The 10,264-nt window shown below is 45.5% G+C and overlaps 1 pseudogene; it reads right to left on the bottom strand.

Annotated features, from left to right (window-relative positions):
* Nucleotides 1-473: 473 nt before the first annotated feature.
* On the bottom strand, nt 474-627 carry LOC144325714 (U1 spliceosomal RNA; annotated as a pseudogene).
* Nucleotides 628-10,264: the final 9,637 nt, after the last annotated feature.

Here is a 10,264-nt window from a genome sequence, read left to right on the forward strand (position 1 = left end):
CGAAGCTACCAGCATGAGTTTGACCAAAGTGCAGGAGACAGTAGAAGACAGAATAATAATAATAATAATAATAATAATAATAATAATAATAATAATAAATTTTATTTATATCCTGCCCTCCCCAGCCGAAGCCGGGCTCAGGGCGGCTAACAACAGTAAAACAGTACAAAAGTACAGCATAACAACATTCTAAAATCATTCATTATAAAATTAATTAATTCAAGCCACTGGCAACCATTGGGCCAGAGCTCCGCGAAAATTGCCGAGGGAGGGAGTCAGGCTGTACCCTGGCCAAAGGCCTGGTGGAACAGCTCTGTCTTGCAGGCCCTGCGGAAAGATGTCAAGTCCCGCAGGGCCCTGGTCTCTTGTGACAGAGTGTTCCACCAGATCGGAGCCACAGCCGAAAAAGCCCTGGCTCTAGTTAAGGCCAGCCTAACTTCTCTGTGGCATGGGACCTTCAAGATGTTTTTGTTTGAAGACCGTAAGTTTCTCTACCACAAATTATGCAGTCGAGTTTCCCGCATTTGGGGAAATCGCAGGGGTCAGCACACCCGCAGTGCAATGGATGAGCCTCACCCTGGGAAAACCTCCTTCATGATCAAGGTGTCTCCCCTGCCAGGTAAGTAAGTGCCTAGCGTGCTCTGGTCCATGGGGTCACGAAGAGTCGGACACGACTAAATAACTAAACAACAACAACATGATGATTATGAACAGGACCAGCAGCTTCCCATGAAGCAGCATGTAGAACTTTGGAATGGTAGTTTCAGAAAGGATTTTCATTTTCCTGCTTCCAGTCTCCATGCCTGTAACTCACCACCAGTCTGGGCAATGAGGGTGGTGATGCCATACAGTGGTACCTCTGGTTACGTACTTAATTCGTTCCGGAGGTCCGTTCTTAACCTGAAACTGTTCTTAACCTGAAGCACCACTTTAGCTAATGGGGCCTCCTGCTGCTGCCGTGCCGCCACTGCACAATCTCTGTTCTCATCTTGAAGCAAAATTCTTAACCCCGGGTACTATTTCTGGTTTAGCGGAGTCTGTAACCTGAAGCATATGTAACCTGAGGTACCACTGTATTTGCATTTGGTTTGTTTTTTTAAAAAGGGGGGGAAACAAGGTCAGTACTTGAGAGTCAATTTCACAAAATGAAGTCCTGTGTCTGGACTGATCACAAGTGTGTGGATGTGTCAGAACCAGATTCTCATCTTAACTGACTTTTACACAGAACATGTTGTGAAAAGCACTGGATGAAACCAATCGAAAGGACAATTCTGCTAGCCAGCATTTCAGCTGCCTCATGAGGAGAGCTGCAGCTGGGGTCAAGGTAGCGTTATTGTACTGGGCAGTAATATTTGCAAATTCAAAGACACCACGGTCTGTAGTCATGAAATGTTATCCAGTAATAGAAAATAATAAGAGGTCATCTGAGTGCTTAGAGAGAGAAGCACTGCTGTGCAGTGTGAATTAATGTATCAAGTTCCCCGTCTAAAATATATGTGCAGTTAGAAGTAGGGCAGCAGCGGTGGTGGTGGTGGGGAAGCAGTAAGAACTGCTTTATTGTTAATTTGACTTAAAGTTTCATTTAAGGTGAGTATGAATGGCTGGATTGGGTCATCATCTTTACATTCAAAGGAACTGGTGAAAATGGCATGCAGATGTTTTAAGCAAGAACATTATTTATTTCTTTTGTGATTCCTATGAGTGTGGCCCTCCAGGCCTCTCTACCTGGCCCCTGGGGCTCTCCCAGGCCACTCCCCCCCTTCACAGCCACACCCTTCGCCAGCTCTCCTTCATAGTCTCTTGAGTGTTTTGGCCTGGTTAGAATGTGCCCTGGACTTCAAGAAGAGTTTGGATTTGGATTTGATATCCCGCTTTATCACTACCCGAAGGAGTCTCAAAGCGGCTAACATTCTCCTTTCCCTTCCTCCCCCACAACAAACACTCTGTGAGGTGAGTGGGGCTGAGAGACCTCAGAGAAGTGTGACTAGCCCAAGGTCACCTAGCAGCTGCATGTAGAGGAGCGGGGAATCGAACCCGGTTCACCAGATTACGAGTCCACCGCTCTTAACCACTACACCACACTGGCTCTTCCTTGTCTGGATGGAGGATAGAGAGGGATGCCTGAGGAAATTAGCATGTATTGTTCCACCCACTTGTGCTTCTGGCCCCATCCATCACTGGCATGTGCCCCCTGACCCAGCTCTGTGGAGATAACTTGCTGCTGGCAAGGTAACTACCATTTCTTCTTCGTACCTTCTTGAATCCCTTATTTGCCTATGAGAACTGCACCGATAAAAGCCACCTGGTAAAAAGGTTGCTCAGCTGTCTCTCTAAGAGTGAATTTCCATTCCCAAAGTACTTTCAAAGGAGAGTCTGAATTAGCCATTAGAACAGGAAGTAAATCATCTTGCTCATGCCCAGTATCTATGGTTAATTATTATAAATTACAGATCCTTTTCAAAAGTCATTTTTGGGATAGGAGTGGAAATAGAATGTCAAGCGGTGTGTATTAAATTAATAGCACGACTGCTTAGTGGAACAGGGTACAGATTATAAATTAGAAGGCAGTAATTTTAAATCATTCCCTTACTTGTCTTTCAGCATAATGGGGCTAATATAAACACAGGAGCAATGCACTGGCTGGACTTTAGCCGAGGAAGAATAAGGAACAATAACACTGCCCCTGCCCATTCGAAAAGCGTTTGTTTTGGAGTTGCATCGATCTCAGTGTTTCAAACATCTGCTTAGGTCTACACCTTTGGTCTCCAAGTTAAAAGCACCACAATGAAAAAGCGATTGTGGGTTCCCGTTCACTCTCTTCCTCATATACAGTACCAATTATTTATTGGCTGGGAATAACAGCTGCAGGAATCTCAGAGAGGAGCATGTAGCATATGATGAATCCATTCCCTGATCCTAGCCAGTATTCCAGAAGAACCTGGCAGCAGTCTAGTGTCCTACTTTCAGAGGAAAGTCCTGTATTTGAAGGAACACTCTGTTTAAAGGGCTGCCCCATCCAAATCCAGTTTAAATATTAAGAACCTTAAGAAGAGACCATGGCAGGTCTTGAACATCTACAATTAGAATATCAAACAGGAGCACAAGTCCCCTTCAGACTGGTATTTTTTGGGTGGTGTATTCTGCAACATTGGTGCAATAATAATGGATTGGTAGTGGGTTTATACAATCATCCACACATCATTCTGGTTTGTTAGTTGATGCTTACCCAATGTTACCACATTATTGCCATTTGGAAGGGCAATCTTCAGCTATAGCACAATGAAAGCAGAACAACTACCGAAAACCAGAACATTCATGCAATCCAAATTTAGCAGGAAGGTATGGGGACATACACTGACTGGAATATTTTGCAGGCATAACCAATATTAAAAGTGAGCAGGACTGTCCCAATGCCATCAATAACACAAATTGTCACGAATACACACTAGAAATTTCATTTGGAGGAGCCCCAAATCACAGTCTTCATCTGGTACGATAAGATGGTGTGCATTTCTGTTTAAATTATACTAATTATTTGCATCTGTAGATATAAATTAGCATAGGCAAAAAGGCGCTCTCTTGTTGCAGCAGTGCATTTTTCCTATTTTTAAATATATAATTTTTATTAAATTTTCTTTTGCAATTTATAATACTCATTTAAACATCCTTAAAATATCAATAACTTCCATTCTTCTCTTTCCATGGTTCATTTTGCATAACATAAATCCCTGCATCTTCTGTCAGCTTAGATTGCCATTCTTTTTTAGCTGGGACCTCTCTCTTCTTCCATTTTGGGGCTAATGCATTTTTCCTATTTGTCCATAAGACGTAATTGGATATCCTACCTTCTACTGGATTGGTAGGCCAGAGGACACTCTTGGATGTAACATCTGGCTGGCACCAACCTTTCTCCATACAACCACGTGCCAATGTACATGGTAATGTGGCAAAAATAAGCAGGATTTACAGGTAGTGATGGAGCACCTAGGTGTGACTGTCGGAACCTGCATTCGACCGAGCGACTCCTCCGGAATCGCCCTCCGACGTGATTAACGACCTGAGCCTTTGATAAGGCTCCAAGCACGTTCCCATTCAGCAGAGTTTCAAAGCAGCAGAAGTGATGAGATTTATGAGCTACATCGCAAGGGTTTATTTTCTAGCTACGCAGACAGAAAAGAAATACATCCTCTCTCTGTGAAAGCAGAGAACAACTGAAAGAACAAAGGAACAGGAAACCAGTAACGTCACATCCGTCTCCCATCTCCTGTGAGACTTCCAACAGTCTGGAATGTGTGGAATGCAAAACAGAGTCTTGTGACTCCAAAGCACTGCACAGTGGCAACACACAGAAACCAACAGTGGCACCGGACTTTGGGTGTTTGCACCTTCATGGATTCGATTTGGGTTGGTGTCCAACACAAGAATTCTTCCCTGCTCATTTCTGCAAGGTCAAGGAGGAGGAAGCTGGCAGCCAGGGCTGCATGCTAGACTAGCAGTAAGAAGGCAGGCATGTGGGGCTGGTTCAGGTTTGGTGGGGCAGTGCCCCATTTCCCCCAATGGGCAAGTCTCTACCACACATTTTCATCCAGGGAACCACAACAAGGAAATTAAGCCCACGGGGATAGCAGAGCATTGATTTCTATCTCCATTTCTGTGCCATATTTTCCCCATCACAGCGGCTGACTGAATTGATAAGGAAGACATCAGGTCCCTAAAAGTTGAGATGGGGACAATGTTAATTTTAGTTTTGCCTCACTGGGAGACCTGGGGAATTAAATCTCTTGATTTCCAGCCATCTGTTTCCTTGCCACAATAGAAAATGCAGTTGTGCTCTTTTTGAAAAGCCTCTCCCCCCGTATATAAAAAGGGGGGGGGGTTGATACTGTGGGAGTTTAGCAAGAGCGAACAAAAAATAGAAATCGCTAAGGCTCAGATGTAAATTTTGGTTTCTGCGAAAAAGGAGAATCTGCTGGAAGACAGCTACAAAGGGCAGCAAGGCAAGGAACAGGGTGAAGAGGACACCCACAAACAGATGGGGAAAGCTGCAAGGTGGCACTGCAAGAGCTGAACTAGCAAAGATCTTTTCTGCAATGCAACCTTAAAATGGGATTATGTCACTTAAATACTCATGGCTTGCACCAAAGAATCCAGGGACAAGAAGTAGATTTAGGGCAGCACAACAAGTTCTGCCACATTGTGTTCTGAGCTCAGGGGCTCCGTAGGGTGTCGTAACTGTGACATGATGAATTTAGCATAACAGGAGGCAAGATGTGTGTGTGCCAAATTTTAGCCTCACACAGGGCAGCGCTGAAATTTCAAAGACCAAAATCTGCCCCTGCTGGGACCTGTAGTTTGTTAAGGGTGCTGAGAGTTTTGAGGAGACCCCCTATTCATCTCCCAGAACTATAATTCCCAGAAGGGCTTAACAATCCACCCATGTTCCCAAGGAACTCTGGGAACTGTACCTCTTCGATGAGAATAGGGATATCCTAACAACTCTCAGTACCCTTAACTGTGTGTGTGTGTGTGTGTGTGTGTGTGTGTGTGTGTGTATTTGTTTCTGATCCATTACCAAGAAACCAAGGGCCAAGGTGGATTTCCTTTTCCCTCTCCATGGTCCTTAAAAGTTGTAGGTTAATACATATGGCTTTTTATGGTGAGTGATGACCAGATCCATTCAAAACTGCTGAGTTCCTCTTGCAGAACCCACCTTTGGTTCTGTACCTAGACCCCATCCAGGTACCAGGATGTTTGAGTTGGCATCCCTATCAAGACGGAACCATTCTCAGTCCCATTCTCAGGTGGAATTCTGTTTCTGCTAACAGATGCCTTCTGGGTGACTTATCAAGCATTTTCGCAGTGTGCCTTTTCACAACCCGATTTTGCTCTCAGCTGGCATATTAGTATATTTTAATTGTATGGTTAAACAAAGCATTTCGCTCCAGCAACAGATGAGACAAATATCGCCCAGGCAAACTTTAGTTACACACAGTTTCCCCGCCACCAGCTCTTCAGTGCTTAACCATGTGCATTTAGAGTGGGTGAGCTCTGGCTGTTTTCAGGGCCAACTTGGTACAGGAGAGAAGAGTCACAGCTACACAGTTGGATCCCTTACGTCTTCAACTCTAGTCCAATGACTATGCACAACGATTGCTCACATAGCCGAGCGGCTCATGCTAAGAAGAAGCCATCCTGGTGTGTAGAATCCCAGAATTGTAGAGTTGGAAGGGACAGTCCAATCCCCCGCAATGCATCCATTTGGCTTTCCCGTCTCTGCCTTCAACACTACTCCATCCCTTACCCTACCAGTGGAACAAAGCTGTGATGAAGAAGAAGCATGAGTAAATGTGGTAGAAGACCACCACCACCATCAGCAACAGCATCAAACAACACTAAATCCCGTCTTTCTGCTCTAAGAAAAAAAAAATGAAAACATGTTTGAAACTGTTGAGTAATTTAGACCGTATCACAAAATCAAATGAGGATGTGCATGGCCTGCCATTCTGCATGCTGATCGGGGTCATTTTGAACAGTTTATAGCAGATGGGTAGGAGAATTTTGTCGGTTTCTAACATGCATTTAATTGGGAACAGGGGAGAACTACCCAGAAGCCTCCACATTTTCTGAAAATGACAGGAAAGGTTCTCGCCAGCTACATGAATAAATCCAGCACGTCTTATATTATACAACCACAAAAGCTTGCAAATCAAAATGACACATAGGAGCTACCTTTTCTACAGTCTCTCTTTTACCACATTTCTGGCCATTTTCCTTCAGACCTGCTTAACTTCATTGCTGCGCCAAAAGTTAAGGGTGAGTGCAAATATAACACAGAACCAATGGCGGCTGGTGCCCATTGGGACTGGTAGGGTGGAAGGCAGGGAGACTAACAGCAGGTGGAGCCAGAGGCAACTAATCCTACTTCTGTCCTCATCTTCTTCCCTGCCAAGTTCTACAAGGGCAACATGGAGAGTAAGACAGAGGAAGCTGATAGTCAGTGCCACCCCATGGACGGGACGTGAGTAAGAAGCCAGGCCAGCCAGATGGAGGTTGGTGAGGCAGTGCCCTACTTTCCCATAGAGGCTGACCTGGAATGAGAGGGCTATTATGGATCAGGGCCCATTGTGTGCTTGGAGAAAGATTTGTCAAACTCGTTGCATTTCTGGCACATTTAGAGCTCACAGAAGGCCCTGGATTTCGGGAGCTGAAGAATGGAGCCTCTGCATGCTGTGATCAAGGACTGGTCAAAAGAGGGGCCTGCAAGGAGACCAGGAACACTAGCAAGGTCAAACTTCTCTAGGATTGCCATACATCCGGAATTTCCCAGACATAGCTGGAATAGGGCAGCTGGAAACAGTGTCCGGGCGGAATCGCTAAAAATGTCTGGGGAAACCCAGAGGTATGGCAGCCATTGTCGGAAGTCTGGATTTTGCTGAATTTCCTTTAAAATATCTCAAAAAACTTCTCTTTTTTGAGCTTTTGCAAAATAAGCTCAACATATTATGTGTCTGGATTTTTGCTTTTTCAAATATGGCAACCCTATCCTTCTCCCAACAGCAAAAGACTGTCTGGCTTTTTGCTCATCCACCACCAGTGCTAGGTTTGACTGCTTCAGACAACAGGGCTCCAATTTCACGTCTGTCTTTAGCTTAGATCCTTGACACAAGCATTATGTTGGTGCAAGAGATCCAGTACCACTCTAGCTGCCTTTTGATGCGATGGAAGAACTTGTCTTGTCTCTCTATTAGTCTTGTCTCTCTATTAGCTCTTGGGAAGCAGGTGGCACTGTGGTCTAAACCACTGAGCCTCTTGGGCTTGCTGATAGGAAGGTCAGTGGTTCGAATCCCCATGATGGGGTGAGCTCCCATTGCTCTGTCCCAGCTCCTGCCAACCTAGCAGTTTGAAAGCACACCAGTGCAAGTAGATAAATAGGTACTCCTGTGGCAGGAAGGTAAACAACATTTCCATGCACTCTGGTTTCCGTCACGGTGTTCCATTGCTCCAGAAGCGATTTAGTCATGCTGGCCACATGACCCGGAAAAGCTGTCTGTGGACAAACACCGGCTCCCTTTGCCTGAAAAGCGAGCTGAGCGCCACAACTCCATAGTCACCTTTGACTGGACTTAACCATCCAGGGCTCCTTTACTTTTTACCTACTAGCTCTCCATTCCATTTCCAATTTTCTTTGGTTATAACGTCTTTATGAGGTCGGCTTAGGTCAGTTTCCCCCACCTTGGTGCCCTCCAGATATTTGGACTGGCTGCAGGGCTGATGGAAGTTGCTGTCCAAAATATCTGGACTAGGATGCTAGACCTGGATCCTATTGTGTAGGAAAGCAAGGGATGAATGTGGATAAATTCAGTGAGATGCACATTAAAACGTTGGCTACAGTGGAGGGGGAAGTAAGGTTTCAGCTCTCACATTTGAATGCATTCCTTTCTGCAGGGAAGGACGTCCCCTGTGGTTTAGATTCTGGGGAGTGTCCCAGTGCTAAGAAATCACAAAGGCACCGCCAATCCATTTGTAAAGCACTGTAGCCGTTCCCCAGGAAAAGCAGCGCGGATTTGCTGCTCCTTTAGCTGAAAAGCCTTCGCACTCTTGAAAGTTTAATGAGTAATAGGGGATTCATTGTGCTGAGCAAGGTAACCGGAATAAATCTGGAAACAGCAACATAATTGCAAAGCGGGGGGGGGGGCGAGTTTCTCTCTCCACCCCACCCCCACCCCCCGCATCCGCTTTGAAGGTAATATTTACTGTGTAAGCAGGCAATTATAATAAAACAAGAGAAAACCCTTTTAAAATAGAAGCTGCCTTAAAATATAGATGGAACAAAGGGGCAAAGGAGCAGCCTCTACCCTGCTGTCTTCTGTTAAGCCTAGCCTGCCTGCCTACCTGGAAAATGGGACATTGGCAGAAGGGAGGGCTTGTCCGCCATCTAGTGTTGCATCACAGAATGACAAATGGTTACAAAATCTGCAGCTTTCCTATACTGTGCTGTCCTCTCATCACCCAGCCACAAAGCGTTCTAACTTTGTTGGGGGCCTTTTTGCCTTCCATCTTATCCACCGGTGCAGATAGGTTATTTAACACTCTGTACTCAATGCGGTCAGCTCTTTGGACGGTAAGGTGTATTATTTTAAAATATGGTAATCTAGTTGTGTTTGGATGGAAGTGAGAGCTGGACCATAAAGAAGGCTGATCGCCGAAGAATTGATGCTTTTGAATGATGGTGCTGGAGGAGACTCTTGAGAGTCCCACGGACTGCAAGAAGATCAATTCTTAAGGAAATCAGCCCTGAGGGCTCACTGGAAGGACAGATCCTGAAGCTGAGGCTCCAATACTTTGGCCACCTCATGAGAAGAGAAGACTCCCTGGAAAAGACCCTGATGTTGGGAAAGATGGAGGGCACAAGGACAAGGGGACGACAGAGGACGAGATGGTTGGACAGTCTTCTCGAAGCTACTAACATGAGTCTGACCAAACTACGGGAGGCAGTGGAAGACAGGAGTGCCTGGCGTGCTCTGGTCCATGGGGTCACAAAGAGTCGGACACGACTAAACGACTAAACAACAACAAGTTGTGTTTGGGGGGGCTGCCTGCTGAGTGGGGCCATGAACAACTGCCCCAAAGTCCTGCTGGTGCTATCTCAAAAATAAAACTCCCTCCCTCCGCCCAAATTCAAGTGAATAATCAGCACAATTATTTGAAAACAGGAATAGGCTTTTGTGTTTGTGAATCTGCGTTCTCCAGTTATTCTAGTTTCCACGAAAGCTCACAGGCAAGAGCTGGCTGGTTCTTTTGACATTTAAGCTCAATGGCATTCAGGAGGGGAGAGCAACCTTTAAATACTTTTCGAAGTGGGCACTATTGGTGTCAGAAGTGGAAGCATCTCTCAAAACCCACCCCGCAATCTATCTATGAGAGACCTGACACTTACTGGTCTCGGATTCCCCTCACAAGGGCAGATTCAGCCTCGTGATATTGCCATGCATATGTTTTGCTTGGGCATTTGTAACACAGTCCTGTGCTTCCATGTCTCACAAACCTAGTCATGCTCACTGCACAAATAATACTGCACTAGGCTGTCTCATTTGTAGAAACAAAAGAGCTCCACTCCCCTATAGCCTCACCTTTCCTGATGGAAGAGCAGAAGAAAAGCTTGGGTGCTGGATCAGGCCAAAGACCCTTCAGGTCCATCGCCCAGCTTCCAACAGTGGCCAACCAGATGGGAAGCCCACACAAAGACACACACTTGCCGCTGACT

Source organism: Podarcis muralis, chromosome 1 (assembly GCF_964188315.1).
Source record: "Podarcis muralis chromosome 1, rPodMur119.hap1.1, whole genome shotgun sequence".
Classification (NCBI taxonomy): domain Eukaryota; kingdom Metazoa; phylum Chordata; class Lepidosauria; order Squamata; family Lacertidae; genus Podarcis; species Podarcis muralis.